At 34.6% G+C, this 12,479-nt stretch overlaps 1 protein-coding gene across 1 annotated transcript in view; it reads left to right on the forward strand.

The window, feature by feature from the left end:
- Positions 1-248: 248 nt before the first annotated feature.
- Positions 249-12,479, forward strand: part of prlhr2a (prolactin releasing hormone receptor 2a) — a 44,197-nt gene continuing 31,966 nt past the window's right edge. Inside the window, exon 1 of the mRNA XM_005167225.5 lies at positions 249-306. The gene's annotated coding sequence lies outside the window, so the exon portion shown is untranslated. The remainder of the gene's footprint in view (positions 307-12,479) is intronic.

The raw sequence follows: 12,479 nt of genomic DNA on the forward strand, positions 1-12,479 counted from the left end.
GTTTTTGAATTTTGTGGAAAATATACCAAATTAGTGAAACGTGAAAACAATTCACTACTTAGCTATACTGTACCTTACTTCGGGTTCATCGATAGTGTGAACAATCTCTGGAGATTTTTTTTTTCTTTAACTCACCCCAATGAAAAGTCTTGGTCTCACGCACATCACCCTGCCTCAGCAGTAGAGAGCACGCACTCACTCAGGTCCGGTAGCGCAAAGATAAACAAGCGCGCGCGAGTCCACTGATTGAGAAACTGCACATCCACGAGGAGGGATAACAACTAAACCATATCTCCGTTTCATAAGGTGAGGCATATCTTTCGTTTTATTCCTCAGAGTCAGTTCATTCATGCATTTTCCATGCTATAGCCTGTGATTGAACATAACTGACTGTTAGTCAAACTTTCCAGCAAAGCGAAATCAATTTATGATAAATATGATATCAGTAGCATATTTTATTAAGACGATGTAGCCTAATATACTAATCAAGGCATGCATTTACGTGATGCCTACTTTGTCATTACAACAATGATGAGCTATGACGAAATTAGTATACAAATTGAATTGGCGAATAATTTGAGTTTGAAGTTAAATGGGTTCAGTGCTTTTAGCTTAAGAACAGTAAACCTACACATCACGTAGTCTACATTTTTGTAAATGAAAGGAAATCGCATTTCTGTTATTGAGATTATTATAAGCGATCATTTTTTGCTCCTCACTTTGAGTCCCTCTGTCATTTCTTTCAGATTAACCATTTGCGGACCGACATAACCTGTCATTTTATTACACATGAAATAACCATTTGATTTGTTTGAATATTGTCATTAATTTTAATTAAGTAATTTATTTATTTAATTTGCTTTTAAGAAATACTGTCTTTTAGTCAACTTCACGTGTTTGCATATAGCCTACAGTATGTATTGTATACAGTATGTACAGTGTGCACTGTATGCATGTATGTACAGTGGTGGACAAAATTATTATTTTATTATTATTATTATAACCCTATTTTCACAAGCTATTTAAAATCAGTTCTAACTATCTTTTGTTGTAGTCAGTATTTATACATTACTTGTAATTGCTTTTTTCATTACATGTAATAGTTATTAAATTTTAGGCTAATAGTTTACATTAATTGTAATAATACAGAAAAAATATTGACTTGTTCAGAGTCTGACAGCAGTCAGTGCCTCACCCAGATATCTGATCTCTGTACAGCTGTTTTGTTCATTCATTCATTCATTCATTCATTCATTCATTAATTCATTCATTCATTCATTCATTCATTCATTCATTCATTCATTCATTCATTCATTCATTCATTCATTCATTCATTTATTCATTCATTATTTTTGTATACCCTGTATAGCACAATTATTCAGTGCTCTGTACCCTGTAAGTTTCTGTGTGTGGTTGTAGCACTACTGGTGCAATGTTTAAGAAATTGTGCAATTTCTGGAATGTAACATATATACAGTATATGGATATGTGGATTTCTACCTGGATTTGCAATATGCTTCGATGCAATCCTTTGATGTGATAAAACGTGTGACGTCTAGAGAAATTTATCATCGCTATTTTTATTCCTGAAAAAAGATAAGCAGACCTCTTTAAGCAACGCCTTCATGTATGCATCAGTAGAAATAATTTAAAGCTCATCACTTATTCTTAGAAGATATGGCATTAAGAGGATAATTCAACCAAAAATGAAAATGTAATTACTACAGTATATACTCTCCCTCAGGTAGTTTCTTTCTTCTTTTGAACCAAAAAAAAAAAGATATTTTGGAAAAGGTGAAAACCTGTAATCATAGCATAGTTTGAAAAAACAAATATTATGGAAGTCAGCAGTTCTTCAAAATATCTTCTTTTGTGTTCAACAGAAGACACTAAAACAGGTTTGGAACAAGTAAAGGCTGAGTAAATGATGAGAGAAGTTTCAATTTTGTGCGAAACAGCAACCCCTTTAAAATGTTTTGTTTCTGTTCATCTGAATCTGTATACTACACATCTCAATCTTTGCTGGGGGAAGTTGTTAAAACTTACAACTACAACAAAGTGATTTACTCACTGCTTTCCATCACCTGATTCACAACAAATACCTGGAATGAAAATGAATGTGTTCAACTAGACAAAGGATGTCTTTGAAAAGGTCTTTTCTGACAGATCGATCAATTTCTTCTCATTCGATCAATTTCATTTGCCTTTAAAGTGAAAACAAAACTAGTTTGAAAGCGAGAGTTGTTGCATGAACAATGCATGCTGACATATAATTGATCAATGGCCTTGTGTTTCTTTGGTGGTGTTAGTTAATTGTAAAGCTGATGAGCTGGAAGGAAAAAGCATTGCTCTAGAAAATACTTCAATTGTGCCAAAAACAACTTTGCCAGAACTGTATTCAGAGCTGAGGTTCTCATAGCAAATTCTGGTGATCCACCACTGTGTACATTTTGTATGTCTTGTTTTATTTTATACACACTGTGCATTTCATACATCGCTGCTAATGAGCTGATGATCTGAATCAGGTTTGTTAAATAAAAAAAGGAATATGCAAAGTGGTGTCCCTAAATGGATTTGAGAAACACTATAGAGGATTAAAATCCTTTTGGAATCAGAATTAACAAAGTGCATTAGCATGCATTACTTTTTTCTAAATTAATCAAAGTTAAGCCACAAGAGGAATGTTTTGTTTGTTGTTTTGTTTTGTTTTTTAGATAAATGTTTGGCCTTTTACTGTGATAGAACAGTAATCAGACAGAAAGTGATGTTGGACATACAGAGAGATCCATGACCTGCCTTAAACTCACAGAATATATGTTTCGGCACTGTTGGTGCATAATCCTTGACCCTATTGGTGCAGACATGGTTTGGTAATCTTTAATCAGAATTGCTTCTGCCATGCATTCAGTCTCTGATAACATTAGTTTCTTGGGTAGAGTATCATTAACCACTCCTTTAATAATGTTATTTTACTGTAGGGTCAGCGCTAGGGAATACCTAATGAGGGGGTCGCGATGTGTCACTAGGGGGCTGCCTTTGGGTGTGGGGTTGGGGGGTAAATGTTACTTCATCAGAAGCACAAAAATAAATAGCTCAAGCATCTCACTAAATTTACAGCATTCATTCTTAAGTTTTTATTTTCATTTTCTCCTATTACATATATATGCATGTGTTCAGATTACCTGAGGGTGTGGCTGTGTGCTCTCATGTCTATTGTTTGACCACAGGAATGCCTCTACTTCGCTAAAGCTAAAATATTTGTACAATCATACCTGATGCTATTGAGCACATAAAGCACATTGCAAAAGCAATAACTTTAAGCAGCATTTCTGTTTTTAAGCAACAAGAGGAGGGCACAGTGGTACTGAGTTCTTGTGGTTTAAATTGAGTTAGGGGAGGGGGTGCTTACCTGATCTGGCTTAGGTGGTCAGGCTGGCCAACTGCTTTTGCACACCACTGTATATTGTTATATAATAAAGTTAGATATACCCGAAAAATAAATTCTATACTGTAGAGATACATATGTGACAGCGCATTCCACAAAAACTCAATAACTATCAATTTTTAAAAATAAAAAAAAAAATCATCATCAAAACCTGTCAGAGTTTCTGCCATTTCAACAGGATTTTACATCTTGGTTTTTTTTTTTGGTTTTGAGACCTTGGAAAATGTCTTGATTTTTACTGTGAGATGTCAACATGTCTGGAACAATCAATGTATGTGTGTTCATGTGTTTATATTGATATTTAAATTGATTGAAATTATTTAATTGAAAAGGTACTATATTGTGATATGGCGTCATGGTGGCACAGTGGGTAGCATGATCACCTCACAGCAAGAAGGTCATAGGTTCAAGCCCCAGCTGGGTCAGTTGACATTTTGTTGTGGAGTTTGCATGTTCTCCATGTCCATGTGGGTTTCCTTCAGTTTCCTCCACAGTCTGAAGACACATAGGTGAATTGGGTAAGCTAAATTGTCCATAGTGTATGTGTGTGAATGAGCGTGTATGGGTGTTTCCCAGTGATGGGTTGCAGTTAGAAGGGCATCTGCTGTGTAAAACATATGCTAGATAAGTTGGCGGTTCATTCAGCTGTGACGACACCTGATAAATAATGCCGAAAAAGAAAATTAATTAATGAATATATATATTATTTGCTCAACAGTCTCACACACAATAAACTAACAGTATGATTTACAGCCTGGACAAGTGAATTATGTAGTCCCTGGGGATATTTTGCATAGAAATCCCGAAATTTACAATAGGCACAAACTGAGCAAAAAAAATATGATTGAAAAGTAAAATGCTACATGTATATAGGACACTAATTTCACCAGCGTCACACAATAAATTAACTACTATAGTCAACCAATTTCTTCAGTTCGGATCCAAATCCAACCGAAGAAGGTAATTAAATGTGTTGCTTAGAAATGCACAAAGGAAAATTACTTAGCTTTGGAGATATATATATGTGTATATATGGAGATATATATATAGCATGGAGATATATATATATATGTGTATATATATGGGTGACGCAGTGGTGCAGTAGGAAGTGCTGTTGCCTCACAGCAAGAAGGTCGCTGATTCGAGCCTTGGCTAGTTGGTGTTTCTGTGTGAAGTTTGCATGTTCTCCCTGCATTCGCGTGGGTTTCCTCCGGGTGCTCAGGTTTACCCCACAGTCCATGCAGTACAGGTGAATTGGATTGGCTAAATTGTCCGTAGTGTATGAGCGTGAATGCGTGTGTGTGTGGATGTTTCCCAGAGATGGGTTGCACTGCGTAAAAACGTGCTGGATAAGTTGGCGGTTCATTCTGCTGTGGCAACCCTGGATTAATAAAGGGACTAGGCTGAAAAGAAAATGAATTTATATATATATATATATATATATATATATATATATATATATATATATATATATATATATATATATATATATATATATATATATATATATATATATTCCTGTGTAATCATATCTCAACCTTAGGGGCATTTCTATTCCTTTTAATGGAATTTTTAAGAAAGAAACTCAATGGTCTAGACCAATACTAGTTACTATTTTTTTCCATTGCTTTTTTCCTGCAGTCAGCTTTCTTATTCTTATTCGTTATGGTTTGAGCATGTAATGCATCATAGAAATGAAAAAGGCCCTCACACAAGGTGTAATATTAAACTAGGCATATAACAATAAAAGGCAAAACGACACATTGCTACTAGAAAATGAAGTTATTATGCCCTGATGGAAATTCTCGGTTGTGATTTTTAATGTTATAGCCCTATTCTAATAAAGTTTTTAATAGGGCCCTGGTTTTCTTGTTTCATAGCCGCTGTTCCTCAAAAGACCACCTAATAGCTTTGAAGCAAACAGCTTTTTGCTAATAGAGCTTTGACATATTCTTTCAGCACAATAAGAAACTTGATATGTGATGTTTTGTATTAATTAATAACACATCTTTGTATAGGCGCTTTTATTTTCATTTGTATTTAAGCTGTTTCTCCTATTTGTTTCAGTTAGTTTGTACATCAAACTAGTCTATTGATAGAGCAAATGCAAGAACACTTACTCTGTTTTTGCACCAGTGCTCTTGCTCTAACGTGTGCCCTAAAGAACACCTCAATAGTTCCATTAGTCTGTTTCTAGCAGCCGAGTATAATTGAAACACCCACAGGGAGGGGACGCTACCACCCAGAGTGGTTTAAAGAAACTCACAGTATGCTGGAGGCTGGGAATAGCACATACCTCATAACACGCCTGCCTAATCATAATATAGATATCAAGAGCCATTTAATTCGTGTGCAACTCAGAAGCAGACAGTGTTGCATGTTTCTGCTCAATGTGTTATGATCATACAAGAAAAAAAGTGCTTCCATAAATATTTTGACAGAATTTCATGCGTCTACAGTATTGATATTAGTCTAAAATTGTGTTTGTAACAGCTGTCAATGAAGCTTGCTGCTGTTTATCATCCAGTTGTAAATTAACATCTCTTAAATTAACGCAATAAAGTGACAGTTTTTTCTTCGTCAATTTTTTCTTCTTCTTTTTCTATGGTTATATTTTTCAGTAAAATTAATTTATGACATTTGACTACAAATTATTATTGATATTAATATTATGTAATCCATCAAGAAAAAAAGTGAGTAAAATAATCAGAAAAATATCCAATATTTTAAAACAGCAGGTACTGGTTTAAATGGTTATAATGGCATAAATAATCTTTGAAGTGAATCATTAAAATGGACTGTTTAAAAGAAATGATTCAGTGATATTAACATTTTCAAAGCTGTCACGGTTTTGTTAAAAAGGTGTAAAACAGAGAACCTTTTAACACTTGATGTATTAACTTTAAAAATACACTCAAACAAGTCGCATGGCAAGAAGGGAGGGCAGAACAAACACACTGGCTTGGCCTTTAGAAAACTTAACTTGTAGAAATGAGTCTGGTATTTGTTTAATGTTGTTTAATTTCACTTTAAGTATGAGAGTAGAGAGAGGCGTGTGGGATCTGGAAAGGTCCATGAACCAGGACCTGAACTTAGTATGCACAATGTTAATTATAGAACTTTTCTCTTTCCTTTATTCAGCCAATTTATTCAATTCTTTTAAAGCAGTTCAATGAATGTGTTGCTTGGAAATACATAGAAGTGAATAATTGTGATTATATGTTTGCTTATATTGCTTAAATTTAATATATCTTATTATATATGTATATAAAAAAAAAACGTTTTATTTATTTTATTTATTTTTAAATTAAATTGCTTGTCATGCACGTTACCGTTGGGGGGTGGGGTGGGGGTGGTACGAAAGACCCACCCCTGACTGACAAGGGTCCAGATTTTGTCCCATTCATAACCTCATTTGTCCCATTTTGACTGCTTTGCCATCACACACTGTGAAAATAAACTATTGGATTCTCTGTTGGCTCTAGTAACTTCAGCTAATCAGTTCTGATCAATGCAAACAATTATTTTTCATGAGTCCAACATCCAGCTATGCGAGAAAACATACAATCTGACGTAAGACAAGTCCTCTTACACTATTGACCTACTCTATTGTACTGTATTGTTTTTAACTAAAGAAATCATTTTACAATTAACTTTTACTCTTTATTCTTAACATTAAAAAATGACCAATAAAAAGGTGTAAGCACCTTTAGCACCAAAAGCACCTTTATTAAAAACAATTTAAACACTAATTTAGCTAAAGTTGTTATTGATGAATATTCAAATATACTGTTTTTTTTTTTCAAAATATGCTAAAATGTTGTGAAGCTCTACATTATTATTGTTGTTTAATTTTATTATTAGTTAAATAAATTCCGACCGAAAATTATGACTGAAGAAAGTTGAATGTGCTGGCCAGGGGTGCGTTTCCGAAAACCATTGCTAGTCAACTAAGGCTGCAAGTTCGCACATTGTTCGTTAATTTGGCAGTTCCCAAATCTATCCTTTCAACGAACATACACAAACTGCTTTGCAAACTTTTATGCTTGTAACTACACCTCTGGAGCTGTAGTTGGAAACATATGCCCCGTTTACACTGCCAGTTAAATGTGACCCAATTCCGATTTTTTGCTCATATGTGACACAGATCAGATCTGTTCTTTGACCGTGTAAACACGAAAAAAATGCATGCATTCGGATATTCAGAGATCGGTTTCTGGCCTCCTTCATATGTGGAATTAAATCAGATATAGATTGGATATGTGGCAATGCGACTGTCATGTAAAGAGGCAGATCAGATTTATTGAGGCATTCCACTCTGTACATCATTAAACTTGCGACAATGTGGTGTTCTTTGCGGTTTAATGACAGAAAGAAGAGCGTGTGTGGAGATGCCAACGCGGTAAATAATATCAGAGGAAACACAGAGGAGGAAAGTGATCAATCGCCACAATTTGCTCCCACCAGACCTGAGATCTTTCTCGTACCCACAAATTCCTCAGAATGGTGCAGGACATTATAAAGCATATAAACCATAAGCGCAAGCTGCGATAAGGGCCCTTTCCCACCTCTGCCTCAAAATCATTTTAAAGTTGGGCGAACTTTGTGTTGTAACTTTTGCTTTTTTTTTCTCTATTAATACACGCACTGCGGGCTACACATAGAATAACTTTATTCTCTCCAACACCAGTCCGCACACAGGCAAAGGCTACATCTTCAACTACACAGACACATCATGGCTATACATTACATAAACTGCGTGGGGGTAAATCTGGACTAAACCATTCACTGCTTATACTACACTTTGCATATTTCGCAGAGCTAAAAACAAGACAATTTCTTCCATCGTGGCTAGTGTGGCACAGCTGCTAGAACCCGCCTTTATGCATGCGCGACATTGTAAATTCTGTGGCAAGTGTAAACGCATGAATTGGATATGGGTCCCAATTAAAAGAACGTGTAAACACACAGGCAAACAAATCAGATATAGGCAACAAACCGGAATTGGGCATCAAGACCTGACAGTGTACTGTAAATGTGACCATAGTTCCTGACTTTGTTCTATTCCCAGTGATACCCCTGCACCCTATTCATTTAGAACATTCTAACATTTAAACTTGGATTTATAAAAAAAAAAAAAAAAAAAAAAGATTAAAGTCATCTCTCTAAGGTGTAATTTGCTTTTCAAAGTATTTTTACAGTTCAGTTTTAGCGATCTTTATGTTTACCTTTGTGTTCCCTTCGCAGTGCACTGTGAAAACATTGATGCATTTTCAACACAGCCATGGTTCATGACGGAAGCTATGGGTGACCTATTATTTAAAAAGGGAATTTATGTTACATCTCCAAAGCTTGTGAAAACAAAAAAACCTAGCATACTTTAATGCTTTTCATATATAAGTATCTGTACTGTATTTGACATGGACAGTAGGTTAGAATATTTCTGCAGTAGTTTGCATGTGTCAAATTGTAAAAGTAGACTTAAAAAAATAATAAAAATAATATCCTACTTAATAATAATCATAATATTAATAATCATCATCATCATCATCATCATCAATATTATTAAAGTAGGATTTTTTCATTTCAAATAAATAATAAATATTACATTTAATTTTTTTAATAAATAGACTCTTTACTTTTTTATTTATATAATTTATATATGATATTAGAATACGTTTTAGCTTTTTTAAGGGATTTTAAGTTTTAAAATAGAATATGTAATGTTCTCAATGATATTTGTAAAGGAAACATCAGCCCTATATGTGCCATTTACATATATTTCAATTATTATGAAAAACATATGCATGTTTTTACCAAAACTAATATTGTTTTTTTTTTTGTTTTTTTTTTGCATGTGCGTGTAAAACAATATAATTTGCGCAAAGAAATTATGTTCATCTCTAAAGAAGTTGTTACTCCACCCCGTTTAGAGCATCAAAATAGGCGTTTTACATTATAACTAAAGTGGCTTAAACGATGGATCTGCGACAGAAACTACAGGTTTTGGGAAACACTTGTCACTACATCATTCTTTTTCCAAATGGATGCATCTTACTAGGATAGATCAGTCGTGAGTTATGTCGTTGTTTGTGAAACACACCCCAGTTTGTTATTTGCCTAATAAATGACAATAGGCTATGCTTTTCAATTTAAAACTTTAACAGATTCCTAATTTTAATAATATAAATTTCTATTTCAAAAATAAGCATTTATTTATATTTCTTTATTCTAAATTTTAAGGACACATTGTGGACCATCAAAAAAATGTGGTTATGGTGACAATCCGGCAAGTAAATCCAGCTAAAAGTAGTGCTTAAAATGTCAATAAATCATATAATTAAATATAAAATAAGGCAAATAACTCCAAAAAGGTCAACCTTTTGATCAAAAAGAACCACTCTTTTCAGCAGGCTGGCTACAGGCCTGCTTGTTTTGCAGTCATTTTACATTTATTTTGGTGGTATTTTTGAGAAAATCATAGAAATAAAAAAGGCACATATGATGTCATACATTATTACAATTGTATACTGTAAAACCCAACAGTTATCTTTATTAAATGAAATGAGTGTAATTAATTTAAAATTGACTGAAAGTTAATTCTATTCATTTGAAAAGTTTTGAACTCAGTGTTAAAGGTAATTAGTTAATTAAATACCTCATTACTTCAACTTAACTGGAGTAAGTTCACGATACTCATATAGTTTAGTTTTTAACTCAAATGGTTTGTAGCATTCGGTTGCCTCAAACGGTTTGAGTTGCCTTAACTTATTGGGTTTTACAGTACTCAGTTGGTTTGAGTTCTCTTCATTTATTGGGTTTTACTGAGCTCAAATTGCTTTGTTTACTTAAATGGATTGAGTTAACAGTACTCATTAGGATTAGATTTTGAACGTTACTGGTTTGTTGCAATCAGTTTCCTCAAATGGTTTAAGTTTCCTTAACTTTTTGGGATTCACAGCGTATGATGTTAACGACTAATGTTGACAAACGGTTTCTTTTTAACACTTAAGTCTGTGTGTCAAGAAGGCAGCACAAATAAGCACACTAGCAAGGTCTTTTAGAAACTTAATGTGTAAAGATTGTTTTGGTATTCGCTTAATGATGTCCAGTGAAGGGTTGTTAATTGATTGATCATCTTATTGGACAAGAGGACACCCTGGGGCATCTCTTCCTGAAATGTGCTTAATAAAGGCTAGAGCTCGCTAAATATGTTGACATTTTAGAGTGCTTCTCAAATAGAAGGATGTATAGTGAGGATGTATCCTTCCTTGACCAGTCTTTCTAACCGTACGTTCATACCGAAAGCGGCGAGTGCGTCCAAGGTCGCTCTGGCCGCCCTGGCGACAACGCTCTTTGCCTTCAGCTCCTGCGGCGAGAGCGTCAAAACTCGCTACATTGATCTCATGTTTAAAGGAGCCGTTGCAGCATATCAGTTACATTCCTGCATAAAACATGTTTCTAGCGTGAAAATGTTGCGCACTTCTTATCAAATTCATACAACAATGGAAGATCAAGTTGCGTGAGGTGTGGCTTTGCTCTAATTATCCAATATGTGTCCATATGTCTGAAATATCCTGAAGCAGCAATACTGTTTTGTACTGTCACATCGCGTGAGATTCCCGCTTTTTTAAGATAAATTTATATAACATTAATGAACATCAGTAGCTCGCCAGTAACTTATTTAATGTATGTTCCTGTAGGAAAAAATTGTAAATAATTGGAAATCCGGCGACCGCAATAATCAAACCCTTGGGAACAATTGTGGTTGGAACCAAAGTTCACTGGTCTGTGCTCTCTGAACTGCTATCAAGCGATGGACGTCTTCATTCTGATTGCTTGCCGCCGTCGTTTCACCGCGTCATAGCTCATTACCATAAAGTTGACTTCATTTCAACTCTCCTTGACGCTCACACCGGCGAAGACGCGCCGCGCTGCTCCTCGCCGCTTATCACCGCCTTTCGCCGCCGGCTCTCATTGAAAATGAATGACTTCCGGCTACTTTGACGCTCTCGCTGCTTTCGGTGTGAACGTACGGTAAGGTTTCTAGGCTAGTATTTCTCAGCATTAAGTGCTAAAATTAGATCTGATAAGTATACATAGCTAAAGTCTGTCATACATTTTTAGATCCTGGAACAAATATATTATTGAAATTATAATTTCAGACAGTAAATGTATATATATATATATATATATATATATATATATATATATATATATATATTTATCCAATACAATAAAGGCATCTATGGTGTGATGATTATTTACAATTTTGAACTTTTGATGTTTTTATGCACTATAAAATTAAACTGAACAAGCTACCAACTCAGGATTATTCAGTGTTAGATGCCTATAGACTGGGGGGATGACATGGCAGCATGGATATGCAGTTTTAATATGCATCCTTGCAATTGACAAGCATAGATTTATCATTCTGATGAAAATTAAATAGATCAAACATGGCAATTTTATTTCTGTCAAAACATGTTTAATCTGTGAAGCGTGATGTTGTTTAATTCCAAGCTTCATTTGTCTTATCTGTCTACCATTCAAGGGGTGCAATTGAGAGGGTAAAATATTGAAGACGACAATCACAGTAAAATACAAATTTGAGAAACAAATGAATTGAGCAGTCTCCTACTCTTGTAACAACTGACTGATTGGTAAAGAGAGAGAAAGAAAATACACACAAAAAAAAACAATCTCTGCTTTTTAGTAGCTTGTTACAGGAAAGACCAAAGAGCATTTATGAGTAATCTATGAACCATTTACTCACTTAATTAGAGGGGGAACTAGCGAATGAGCTTCATTAGCATTTCAATAGCAACATAGTGAAGCCCATGTGTGATTGCAGCCGCGATGCATCTTTGAGAAAAAGAAAAAAAATCATGCTGGCTTTCATTAGTCTCCTTTAGAGTTTCTGTTTACTGCTGTTTGTATTGAGAGAGCCTATTGTATATTCAGGAAAACAGACAAAATCTCACGTCACGCTGATTCGTTTTGATGAGAGGACTGCAGAAAGCAGTTTTTAAGA

Source organism: Danio rerio, chromosome 8, assembly GCF_049306965.1.
Source record: "Danio rerio strain Tuebingen ecotype United States chromosome 8, GRCz12tu, whole genome shotgun sequence".
NCBI classification, from domain to species: Eukaryota; Metazoa; Chordata; class Actinopteri; order Cypriniformes; family Danionidae; genus Danio; species Danio rerio.